Source organism: Erpetoichthys calabaricus, chromosome 2, assembly GCF_900747795.2.
Source record: "Erpetoichthys calabaricus chromosome 2, fErpCal1.3, whole genome shotgun sequence".
In the NCBI taxonomy this organism is placed as follows: domain Eukaryota; kingdom Metazoa; phylum Chordata; class Cladistia; order Polypteriformes; family Polypteridae; genus Erpetoichthys; species Erpetoichthys calabaricus.
The window spans coordinates 4375752-4389225 of record NC_041395.2 but is presented as its reverse complement, the minus strand read 5'-3'; positions in this window follow the sequence as shown (position 1 = coordinate 4389225).

The window sequence follows — 13474 nt, the reverse complement described above, 5'->3', positions numbered from 1 at the left end:
CACGTCTGGCATGCAGGAGGACAGCCGCACGACACACAGACTGAGGCTGCATGTGAGTCAGATCACCAATGGCTCTGATTTTACACCAGCATTCACAGAGAGAGAACCAGTCACAGGGGATGACAAACCAGTGTGTTTCTTTGTGCTGGTCCCAAGCCCAGGTAAATGGGGAGGGTTAGGACAGGAAGGGCATCCAGTGTCAAATTTTGCCAGATGAACATGCGGACAACAATACAAATTTCCATACTGGATCGGTCGAGTCCCGGGTTAACAACAAGTACAACCAGTACTGTCAGCCAACAACGTGCTAGCAGAAATTGGGCTACTGTTGGCCAAAGAAGGAGAAGAAGAAGAAGAGGAGGAGGAAGGTAAAGAGAGTGGAACTGAGGGTAGGAACTTTGAATGTTGGCAGTATGACTGGTAAGGGGAGAGAGTTAGCAGATATGGCGGAGAGAAGGAAGGTTGATATATTGTGTGTACAAGAGACTAAATGGAAGGGGAGTAAGGCCCGGTGGATCAGAGGGGGATTCAAATTGTCCTATCATGGTGTGGATGGGAGGAGAAATGGAGCAGGAGTTATTCTGAAGGAACAGCATGGCAAGAGTGTTTGGAAGTGAAAAAAGTGTCAGAGTGATGATCATGAAGCTGGAAACTGAGGTGTGATGATGAATGTTCTTAGTGCGTATGCACCGCAAGTTGGGTGTGCAATGGCTGAGAAAAAAGATTTAAGGAGTGACTTGGATGAGGTGATGGACAGAGAGTGGTGATTGGAGTGGATTTCAGTGGACATGTTGGTGAAGGGAACAGTGGAGACGAGGAGGTGATGGGTAGGTATGGTGTCAAGTAGAGGAATGAAGGTCAGATGATAGTGGATTTTGCTAAAAGGGTGGACATGGCTGTGGTGAATACGTAATTTAAAAAGAAGGAGGAACACAGGGTGACGTACAAGAGTGGAGGAAGATGCACACAGGTAGATGACATCCTATGCAGAAGAGTCAATCTGAAGGAGATTGAAGACTGCAAAGTGGTGGCAGGGGAAAGTGTAGTTAGACAGCATAGGATGGTGGTCTGTAGGATGACGTTGGAAATCAAGAAGAGGAGGAGAGTGAGGGCAGAGCCAAGGATCAAATGGTGGAATTTGAAAAAGGAAGACTGCAAGGTTGAGTTTAGGGAGGAGGTGAGACAGGCATTGGGTGGTAATGAAGAGTCACCAGACAGTTGGGAAACTACAGCAGATGTAGTAAGGGTGACAGCAAGAAGGGGGCTTGGTGTGACATCTGGAAAGAGGAAGGAGGAAAAGGAAACCTGGTGGTGGAATGGGGAAGTACAGGAGAGGATACAGAGGAAGAAGATGGTGAAGAAGAAGTGGCATAGTCAGAGATATGCAGAAAGTAGACAAGAGTACAAGGAGATAAGGCACAAGGTGAGAGAGGTGGCGAAGGCTAAAGAAAAGGCGTATGATGAGTTGTATGAGAGGTTGGACACTAAGGAGGAAGAAGACGACCAGTGGGCTACAGAGAGGGGCCAAGATGGGAAAGATGAGCAGCAGGTTAGGGTGATAAAGGATAAAGATGGAAACATACTCGCAAGTGAGGAGAGTGTGCTGAGCAGATGGAAAGAGGACTTTGAGAGGCTGATGAATGAAGAGAATGAGAGAGAGAAGAGGTTGGATGATGTGGAGATAGTGAACCAGGAAGTGCAACGGATTACCAAGGAGGAAGTAAGGACAGCTATGAAGAGGATGAAAAATGGAAAGGCCGTTGGTGCAGATGACATACCCGTGGAAGCATGGAGGTGTTTAGGAGAGATGGCAGTGGAGTTTTTAACCAGATTGTTTAATGGAATCTTGGAAAGTGAGAGGAGGCCTGAGGAGTGGAGAAGAAGTGTACTGGTGGGCCGATATTTAAGAATAAGGGAGATGTGCAGGACTGTAGTAACAGGATGAAGTTATGGGAAAGAGTAGTGGAAGCTCAGTTAAGAAGTGAGGTGATGATTAGTGAGCAGCAGGATGGTTTCATGCCAAGAAAGAGCACCACAGATGTGATGTTTGCTCTGAGGATGTTGATGGAGAAGTTTAGAGAAGGTCAGAAGGAGCTGCATTGTGTTTTTGTGGACCTGAAGAACACAGATGACAGGGTGACTGAGAGGAGCTGTGGTATTGTATGAGGAAGTCAGGAGTGGCAGAGAAGTACGTAAGAGTTGTAGAGGATATGAACGAGGGAAGTGTGACTGTGGTGAGGTCTGCGGTGGAGTGACGGAGGTGGGATTACATCAGGGATTGGCTCTGAGCCCTTTCTTAATTGTAATGGTGAAGGACAGGTTGACAGACGAGATTAGACAGGAGTCCCTGTGGACTGTGATGTTTGCTGATGACATTGTGATCTGCAGGTTGAGGAGACCCTGGAGAGATGAAGAGATGAGAGGAGAGGAATGAAGGTCAGTGAAATGGTGAGGATGAGGGGAGTAGAGTTAGCGAAGGTGGATGAGTTTTAAAAACTTGGGATCAACAGTACAGAGTAATGGGGATTGTGGAAGTGAAGTGAAGAAGAGAGTGCAGGCAGGGTGGAGTGAGTGGAGAAGAGTGTCAGGAGTGATTGGTGACAGCAAGAGTGACAGGGAAGGTCTACAGGACAGTAGTGAGACCAGCTATGTTATATGGGCTGGAGACGGTGGCACAGGAGACAGAGCTGGATGTGACAGAGTTAAAGATGCCAAGATTTGCATTGGGTGTGACGAGGATGGACAGGATTAGAAATGAGGACATCAGAGGGTCAGCTCAGGATAGACGGTGGGGAGACAAAGTCAGAGAGGCGAGATGGTGTTGGTTTGGAGATGTGCAGTGGAGAGATGCTGGGTATATTGGGAAAAGGATGCTAAGGATAGAGCTGCCAGGGAAGAGAAGAAGAGGAAGGCCTAAGAGAAGGTTTATGGATGTGGTGAAAGAGGACATGCAGGTGATGGTGGAACAGAACAAGATGACGAGGACAGGAAGAGATGGAACAAAATCGTCCGCTGTGGTGACACCTAACAGGAGCTGCTGGAAGAAGAAGATTCAGTCAGAGAGAGATTGGGGGTCTGAGGGGTGGTGGAAGTGTGATTAGAAAATTGATAAAACGTGGGGGAGGGGAGAACAGGACTTGCTCCGTCAACATGGTGGCAGGTGGAAGACTTTTTCGTTTTTCTTGTGCGACACGAGCAGCGTAACACAGTAACATTCACTCACAGTGGGGGTCCTCACGTGAAGAGGCGCAGTGTGCTGCGTGACATCGCCGGTGCTTTACGTGGATGTCAGGAGAGCGGCGCTCAGTAAATGAGCCTGAGGAGGACGTGCAGCAGATGGCGCCCCCAGGTTAGGGTCACTGAACTGTGAAAACGGTGGCCACACTGCAGTGAGCAGGACTCACAAATCAGGTGGCACATTGAGTCCCTCATCAAGTTGAGTCCAAAGGGTGAGTTGGGGTCTCCAGGACGTCCTCAACTGTACGTTTTTCTTTTTTAAAAAGACGTTTCTGTGGCACAAAACTTCAAGTTTGCATCAACCAAACAATCCTGGTGCAGTCTGGCTGAATGTCACACAAGTTTTTTACACACGGCGCTCACATGGCATACAAATGACCAATCACTGCGAGTTCTGAACAACAGTCATCCAATGGTGAGGAGCCTTTCACGCTTTGCGGTGAGATCTTTGACAAAGACTCGCTCAGTCGTGACGTGTGTGCAGCTCGCCTCAGGGTGTACCAGGGCCAAGCGCAGATTTTAACAATGAAGGACACTTAGGAGACCCCTCAGGTTTGTGAAAAGACCATCACTACCTTGGATTGACTTGTGGGTTTACTGCAATGCACACAACCATCTCTGCAATACGGCAGAACACCTCGGGTATAAGTGGGAACTGATCGGTTAAACGAGAGAACATCGGGATTTGAGCAAACCGCGAGATACAAAGAGTCACAAAATGTGAGCCGACTCTGCACAAGCTGCCCCCCTCGAGTTTGATTTACAGGCGGAGAATAAGGAAGAGCGCCAGCTGCGCCAACGGGAAGACACCCAGACACACAGGAAGTACAAAGTCAGAGAAAATGAAGAAGAACGGGAGCAACAAAGCAGGGAAGACAACTTGATGAACAAGAGAGCAAAGGCAAGAGGAACGGCAGAAGACAGTTGGGCAAGGCTGGCGAGAGGTGCCATACGTCAATGGGCACGAGAAGAGAATCTCACAGGAATGGCGAGGTAGAGGAGTTTAGTGTTCATATTGGGGTGCAGGGGATGTCTGAGGGGCTTCATCAACGCGCATCGAGCTGTCATGAAGGTAAAGTCACCAGACATCTGCAGCACATGTTGGAAGAGATAAATAAAATCAGTGCAAACTTTAAAGATTTTTGAACTTTTTATTTTGTTTCTTTTTGTTTCAGGTTCTCAAATTGTGATTTTCTTTGGTGTCCTTTGGCAAACTCCATCTCCACAGCCTTCATTATTCTGATATTAAAGACAATCAGGATGAGGAGCTTTTAATGGACAACGTAATGTGGCGTCCACTCCTAAGTATGAGGAGCCTCGGTAGTTAAGAGACGTGCTTCTATTTTATTAAAAACTGAAGAGCTCTACATGGAAAATGACGTCATTATGTAAAAATAACCAACACGTTACTTAAATATTAAGAGAAAACGTAATGAATAATGTTTAATTAGCAAAAAAAATAATCAGGTGTTACTTCTTCAGTAGCCAGAAGCACAACTGGTTAAAATCAGCAGAGTGTGAAGAAGGCGGCGAGGACCTCCGACTGAGGCAGGACCACAAATCGTAGAGAGAGACGAGCTGCGGGATTAAAAAGGCGGACGTGAGCAGAAACAGGCCTCGGACTGGGAGCTCACAAATGTCCACACTCTGGACACTCCATTGAGTTCCGCTCCTCCCTCCTTAAATGTCCCGTCTTCGTGTTTCTTCTACGCCGGACACGTCGCGTTTCAATACGAGACTCAAATCACTCGCCTTTACACAAAAGAACGAGAGACACGTGGAGTTGCTTTGAAAACTGAGGAACGTTCCCTGATCTGCGGTTTGGAAAATGGGCTTCTTTGTAAACATCTGAAGTTCTTAAAACTGCAATTTACAGAAATGACAAAGATCTTTAAACTCACAACAAGAATCTCTTTACTTTTTATTTTTTTTACCTCATTCCTTTGAGGTCACTTGTACCACAGCAGCTTTATCATAGCACCCGGAAAATTAAACTCTACAGGAGCGGCGAGACTGATAATATATATAATTAGAAATGAAGCGACGCCAGCGACGGACGGACGACAGGCCATTCGAGAGGCAGGCGAGGTCATCTGCACCTTCTTCTTTCACCACACCACGTGGGCAGCTCAGCTCAGGGACAGGAGACTCGTTGGCTACTTCTCTACGGCACGTCTCAAATTTGGGCTCAATTTGTGTTCCTACTGGAACTTCATAAATGAGAAACGTTTTCTGGGGTACATACAGTAGATAGAATCAGACTCCATAATTCTGTTTAAATCAGCATTGCAGACATCCTGTATATACAGGTGCTGGTCATAAAATTAGAATATCATGACATATCATTCAAAAAGTGACACTTGTATATTAGATTCATTCATTACACACAGACTGATGTATTTCTTTTAATGCTGATGATTATAACTGACAACTAATGAAAGTCCCAAATTCAGTATCTCAGAAAATTAGAATATTGTGAAAAGGGACAGCTTGCAAAGTTGTGTAAATAAATCAACTTTGTCATGATATTCTAATTTTATGACCAGCACCTGTAGTGCTGTACAAAAAAGAAACAGCGAGATTTTATTGTTCAACAACAGCAGCAATTCAGATCAGTCAAAGGTGGAAAGTCCTAATAAATTCAAGTAAACCTGCTATGCACGACAGCACCACAAGGGGGCAGTAAAATACTTTTAGATTAAATGATAAGTTGTTTTTATTTAAGTTTTAAATTAGAAATGTGCAGCATATAATTACAATTGATACAACATGTTTCAGTATTAAATGAATGAGAAACCAGACACTAAGGATAGTTCAACAACTATCGGAGTGCTGGCTCTGAGGCTGGGGATCTGCACTGGCAATCGGAAGGTCGCCGGTTCGAATCCCATAAATGCCAATAGGGACTCTGCTCTGTTGGACCCTTAACCTGCAATTGCTGAGCACTTTGAGTAGTGAGAAGAGCGCTATATAAATGCAAAGAATTATCAATTATAGAATTGCCATATTTACACGTGTACCACGCGCACATTTTTTCCAGAAAATTAGCATTAGAAAATCAGGCGAGTGTCAAACACGAGGAAATTTTTTTCTGTAATGTTTACTTCTTCTGCTTGGGCTCTCTCTCTCTCTCTATGCAACAAAAACAGAAGAGCATTTCGCAGAAAACGTGCCCTAAACGCTTCCTATACAATCACAACGCACGTCGCACACGGGACAGATTTTTTTCGCGATATTCTTTGTAAAAATTAGGGTGCACGGCTTGCATGAGGGCGTGTGGTACACGAGTAAATACGGTATTAACAATGAAGGTGATTAATTGGTGTCAATCAAAAATAAACCTTAAAATGACCCCCCCCCCCCCCAAAGTTGACAAAACACATGAGACTCCATGAAATGATCATAACAACAGCACAAGATTTAGGACTCTCTTCAAGGCATTTCCTCCTCCATGATAAAAACGTGTGAAGTGTGAGCCATCTGCACAGACCACAAACAGAGCCGTGCCAGCTGTGTGACTGTGACGTCATAAATAAAATGAAGGTCAGAGCTCCGTGAGCGCCATGACGGGTCGTGTGTTTCACTGCTGGTTTGCGGCGGTTTGGTTTTTTGCACAGCAGCACCACCACATGGAGGAGGTCCGACAAGACGCCGCTACCCCTGCAACTCCACCGCTGCCCACCCTGCTGGCCGCCTTCTCTTTCTCTCAGGTGAGAGATGAATTCAGCTTTGTGAAGTTTGACTTCATTGTATGTAATGTTAATTCCTATGTTGTATAACTTTAACTGATTCTATGAAATGTTATTTTTTTTCAAATAAAAAGGGTAAGAAGAAGAATTCTGAAAAATCAAAAGGTGGAACATTCTAATGAAACCAAGTAAAGCTGCTGTGCACAACATCACCACAAGGGGGCAGCTAACATTGGCAATTAAATATATATATATATATATACAGTTGGTACGGAAAGTATTCAGACCCCCTTCAATTTTTCACTCTTTGTCATATTGCAGCCATTTGCTAAAATCATTTAAATTAATTTTTTCCCTCATTAATGTACACACAGCACCCCATATTGACAGACAAAAAAAAGAATTTTTGAAATTGTTGCAGATTTATTAAAAAAGAAAAACTGAAATATCACATGGGTCCTAAGTATTCAGACCCTTTGCTCAGTATTTAGTAGAAGCACCCTTTTGAGCTAATACAGCCATGAGTCTTCTTGGGAAAGATGCAACAAGTTTTTCACACCTGGATTTGGGGATCCTCTGCCATTCCTCCTTGCAGATCCTCTCCAGTTCTGTCAGGTTGGATGGTAAACGTTGGTGGACAGCCATTTTTAGGTCTCTCCAGAGATGCTCAATTGGGTTTAAGTCAGGGCTCTGGCTGGGCCATTCAAGAACAGTCACAGAGTTGTTGTGAAGCCACTCCTTCATTATTTTAGCTGTGTGCTTAGGGTCATTGTCTTGTTGGAAGGTAAACCTTCGGCCCAGTCTGAGGTCCTTAGCACTCTGGAGAAGGTTTTTGTCCAGGATATCCCTGTACTTGGCCGCATTCATCTTTCCCTCGATTGCAACCAGTCGTCCTGTCCCTGCAGCTGAAAAACACTCCACAGCATGATGCTGCCACCGCCATGCTTCACTGTGGGGACTGTATTGGACAAGTGATGAGCAGTGCCTGGTTGTCTCCACACATACCGCTTAGAATTAAGGCCAAAAAGTTCTATCTTGGTCTCATCAGACCAGAGAATCTTATTTCTCACCACCTCAGAGTCCTTCAGGTGTCTTTTAGCAAACTCCATGTGGGCTGTCGTGTGTCTTGCACTGAGGAGAGGCTTCCGACAGGCCACTCTGCCATAAAGCCCTGACTGGTGGAGGGCTGCAGTGATGGTTGACTTTCTACAACTTTCTCCCATCTCCTGACTGCATCTCTGGAGCTCAGCCAAAGTGATCTTTGGGTTCTTCTTTACCCCTCTCACCAAGGCTCTTCTCCCCCGGTAGCTCAGCTTGGCCGGAAGGCCAGCTCTAGGAAGGGTTCTGGTCTTCCCAAACGTCTTCCATTTAAGGATTATGGAGGCCGCTGTGCTCTTGGGAACCTTAAGTGCAGCAGAAATTTTTTTGTAACCTTGGCCAGATCAGTGCCTTGCCACAATTCTGTCTCGGAGCTCTTCAGGCAGTTCCTCATTTGCTCTGACATGCATTGTGAGCTGTAAGGTCTTCTATAGACAGGTGTGTGGCTTTCCTAATCAAGTCCAGTCAGTATCATCAAACACAGCTGGACTCAAATGAAGGGGATCTCAAGGATGATCAGAAGAAATGGAGTTAAATATATGAGCGTCACAGCAAAGGGTCTGAATACTTTCCGTACCCACTGTATATATTTTTTTGGCTTTTTGGTTTTCATTTCTCTTTTAAATCTGAAATGCGCAGCAGATAATTGCAGTTAATAACCCGTTTAAGCGCTAGTATGAGGGAGAAGACAGACAGACGTACAATATGAAGAAACACAAATGACAGTTCAGCAGGTCAGGTCGTTCAATCAAAACAAACCTCAGGGCCCCCCGAGAGTCTCGGTCACCGCTGGCCCCCTTTACGCCCAAACACTTTATTTTCCGGTGTCTTTAATCCGCTCTTTGTCTTTCGTGGACTCCTCGTGTGATTTGTAAACTTAATATTTGTCACATACGCTGCACCGGTGCTCAGTGAAGAGCACAAGACACAAAGAAGTGGAGTGGAGTTTTTTGTACCTAAAACATAAATGAAAAAAATAAAAAAGAAATGAGTCTTATTCACTGCTTCACAGGCGCCATCATCCCAGACAAAGGACACAACAGAAGTAAAACAAACAGAAAGCCCACCCACTGTACTCGCGTCTTCTAATTGGGATCTGTAAAGTTTTGCATTTGCAGACCCCGTCGCTGCCTGATCATCTCGTCGCACAGGAGGGCACCTCCATACGTGCTGTCACAAGGTGGTCTCGAGAGCGTGGAGGAGACACCAGCACTGACTTAGGGTGGGACATTCGTGGCAGGGAGGGTTTGCCACTTTTGACGTGGGCTGACAGGGGGACAGGATGCACGGATTCTCCTTCAGGGAGTTTCATTTATGAAATGGGCGCCGGGGGTTTGTAGACCCCCAAGGAGTAACTCTGAAGGACATTTTCTAAGCCAGGAAGGCCATAAACTGTCCACTCTGGAGGACAGACATGTGGCTCTTTACGAGTGGTCATCGCGTTCCAAGACGCCCTGCTAGCCCAGGACTGAATGAACTTCGGGAGCCCCCCACACCCACTGAGTCAGGCTGTGTGTCACTCCGAGTCTCTTGTCATTACTCCCCGATGAAGACAACTCTGACTCAGCAGCCATATTGAGGCTCGTGGCCTGTTTCAATGCTCTGCTCAAAGCTCAAGCTGGAGAGCACAGAACACAGAATGGCGCCTGTGGACACAAGCTGCTCGGTCACCCTCAGTTTATGTCAGATCACCTGTGACACATAATGAAGTGCGCAGCTCTTTCTCCTGCCTGTTCTTTCTAATCGACTGAGGTAAGAGAAAGTGCAGCACCTGACCTCAGAATTGGAGGCGTTGTGGTCAAGTCTGCATAACAAAGAGCGTAAAATGGGACCCTACAGGACAAAACAGAAGAGAAGTGTCAAGAAAACGTATACTGGAGTTCCAGATGGAAGAGGAGAGATGAAGATGTGGAAGAACTCGAGTATCCGGACTGAAAGACGAAAAGCAGCCAACAGCCCAGAATGAGGAGGCCAAGGAGTTAGGGAGGTAAAGGAAGTTCCTGCCTCAGAGGCCGTCCTGTTTTGTGATGTCGATTCACACGGGCGACCGACTACAGAACTCCATCGAGACGCCTCATTGCAGCTCGGTGACAGGAAGGCGAGTTTGTCTTTGTTTTTCACAGAAGTCTAATAAACAAGAAACATCAGACGGCCCTCCGGACTTTCACGAAGCCCATAAAGTTTGCTTTCCTTCTTTCCTTGCAGCAGCCCTCAAGGAGGAGGACTTCTTTGTCTCTTTGCTACTCTCAATTGTTATTCTCTGGTTGTCGGCCTTCCTCTTTTTCTTCTAAGCGGGTGGTGATTTGAATTTAGTTTTGTTAAGTCTGACTTGATTGTATGGAATGTTACTTGCTTTTAATAAATTCAATAAAAAGAGGGACAAGTAATAAAATAGACCCCGGTTGCGGTTCAGAGTTCGTGGCCTCAGGCATTCGCAGATTTTCCTTAGAACCTAACCAATAATAATTGTTAGCAGAAACCGCAAATATCCTCCACAATTTTTATGGCAATACTGCACTGTAGAGAGAACAGGAAGCAACTGTAGAGAAAACGGTGGCTTGGGATGGTGAAAGTAGCCAATAGAATTTGAAACTGCAACTCCCAGCAGTCCCTGCAGTGGCTCTGATTGGTCTTCTGCGGAAGGTGTTGGGGTCAAAGGATGTCAGCACGGCTTTTAAAAAGGGGGCCGGTGACCAAAAGCAAAAAAAAAGTTTGTGTAATTTGTGTTTCAAGTTCCTGTCTCTCGGTCGTTTCATGTTTGGGGTCTGGATTGTCTGCCTGCGTACATGAGGACTGTAAGTAGATTCATGGCCATCCTACGTAGAAGGCAGCGCTCCTGAACCTGTCTTCACCATTTCATGAGCTACCGACAGGACTACCTGTACATTCCTATTCAACGTGTGCATCTCTGGGCTATCAATTTTCATCCATTGCCGTTTTTCATGATTTACTGTGTGTGTTTTGTTTGTTATATTTAATGTGTAATCGCCATAAGGGGTACAGGGGTGGTATCGTTGTTTTCATTACATTCTTGAATTTGCGGTTTGATTTGTTTTTGTCTCTGAAGGCTGGGTGCGTCCCTGGAATCTCCACCATAAAAATAAATAAATCACCATCTTCTCGTGTGATGCTACGCTTACTTAAAAGCCTCAACAGCGCCTGTCCATTTTTGGCTGACTGCTTTGTTTCTCTCTCCTCCCCCAGACATCCTCTGATCCTGTTGGAGGTCTCGCTCCCGTTGTGCTCCCCTATGATGTTGGTCTGTTCTTTAAATCGATAACTAACTGCATACTGAGCTCCTTTTACTTCTGACAGAGACATCTTTGTTTGAATAAAGTTCCTGTCTCTACAATCTCCTGTGTTTCTGTGCAAATCTGTGACCCGAGCTGCACTAAGACTGGCCTGCCAGCGCCGGCGTTTACCTCTCTGTGTGCTGGAGTGCAGTTGGCTCAGTGATTTACTGAATTTCCTCCATGGTGTCAGTTGCACTTTGTACATATTGTTCCAGTAGTTTTTACAGTTCAGCAGCAGTGTGTAAAATGTTCAGTGTTGCAGTAATTGTGATGCTCTTTGCATGAGGGGGAAAAAAAAAAAAAAGTGTTCCATTAAAATTTCACTTTTTCTTTTTTTAATTGTGACGTTTACTTAAAGTGCGCCAAGTATTGTATTTTTTGCTCCATAAGACGCACCGAGGTTTAGAGGAGGAAAATGAGAAAAAAAAATATTCTGAACCAAATGTTGCACTAATATGTTTAATAAAATATAGCAGAATAATATTTCAACATGTAAATTCAACAGCGGTATTAAGAAACATCACCACTGACATTAACAAATAAGGAGAGACTTTAAGGTTCAAGCACTCTTCTAGTGTTATGGAAACCCCAATAACTCCTCATTCCCAGTGTCACAATTTATGAAGCTCAGTTGCTCACAATCACTTTGCTGGAGCACGTACCTATCATCACACACGTTTGGACCAGTGCTCCCTGAAGTTATATCGCCAGTCCAGTCCCATCTCTATTTGTAATGCCGCCACAAAGCCCTTCATCTCGTGTTTTGTTGTGGGTTTCCAGTTTGAAAAACGAGAATGCGGTGCAAGCGCAGCCCTCGATTCAAAAAATTGCTCTTCCTACCCGTTTGTCTTGTCTGACAGCAGCTGAAAGGCAGCATCAGGGGACAGCAGCCTGAAGTAGTCCAGCGGCTGGTAATCTGTCACGTCCAACAGCAAGCCATACTGTCTTGTGAAGTCCGGTAGCCAGTTTGGCTCCCACAGATCAATGTCTGGGTATTCCTCCCACATGAACCTTGCTGTAGGTGAGTCGGCTGCACGAATGCGCTCAGCTGGGGTGGCATCGGCTGGTGTCCCGATCAGCTCATGCCAGTTCCCCACTCTCTTGTTCGATCTCCTGATCACTCTCAACAAAAGTCCGACTCAGTGATAATGCGCAAAACATTTGTTTTCTGCACTCGCTTCGCTCCCTCGTGAGATGTCGATGCCATCTTGCCATTGTTTACATTTCGTAACTCACGCACACACACGGATTAGATGCCAAGTCAATGAGTCTAACATTCCTCCAAGCACAGAGGGAATGCCTCTAACGTAACTGAGTTTTGTCACCCTCTACTCCTGGATGTCGACTTGTGTCAGGTAATACACATCATGGTCTGTGACGCAATATTCACTCCATAAGACGCACAGACATTTCCAACCTTCTTTTGGGGGAAAAAAAAGTGCGTCTTATGGTGCAAAAAATACGGTATTTGGCGTCCAGGGATGCGTTACCCCCCAAGTATGTGGCAGTTTAAGGGTTAAAGCCCCAAGATGCCACCAAAACGCCCTGCGCCTTTTGGCAATGAAAACGCGCTTGCATGAATGACAGTACGTAGAGCGGTAACATCGGTATTCGACATTCTAGCACTGCGGGAGACACAGCAGTACACTTTACAGGTTCACCTTTATACTTTAGGTTTAAGTAATGTATTAAGCCGAGTTTGAAATTAAATTAAAGTGTTTTGGGGCATATTTAGGGGTTAAACTATGAAAAAAGCCATTTTTTTAAACCACATCCAAAATTCGCGGGTGCTCTAGGAACGTAACCCCCGTGGATTTTGGGGGTGTCCTGTACTCCATTTCAATTCCGCTTGTAATAGACTCTCTCATATACTATGCACTAATATAAAGACATTTAAACTAACAAAGTACTTGTATCAACTCACCAAAACCTAAATACATAAACCAGCAAACGGCTCTTACAGGAGGAGTGCTGGAGTTGTCAAATATCGCGGCCCATTTAATACCAACCAACAATACAGAAGAACAGCGACCTTCTCCTCGATACGTAATGGCGAGTCCCGGTAATGCGAAGTACAAGAACAATATTTATTTAACACAGAATGACAAAATGATTACGTGAACAAAATAAATGACATTTATTTAACAAGTACAACTT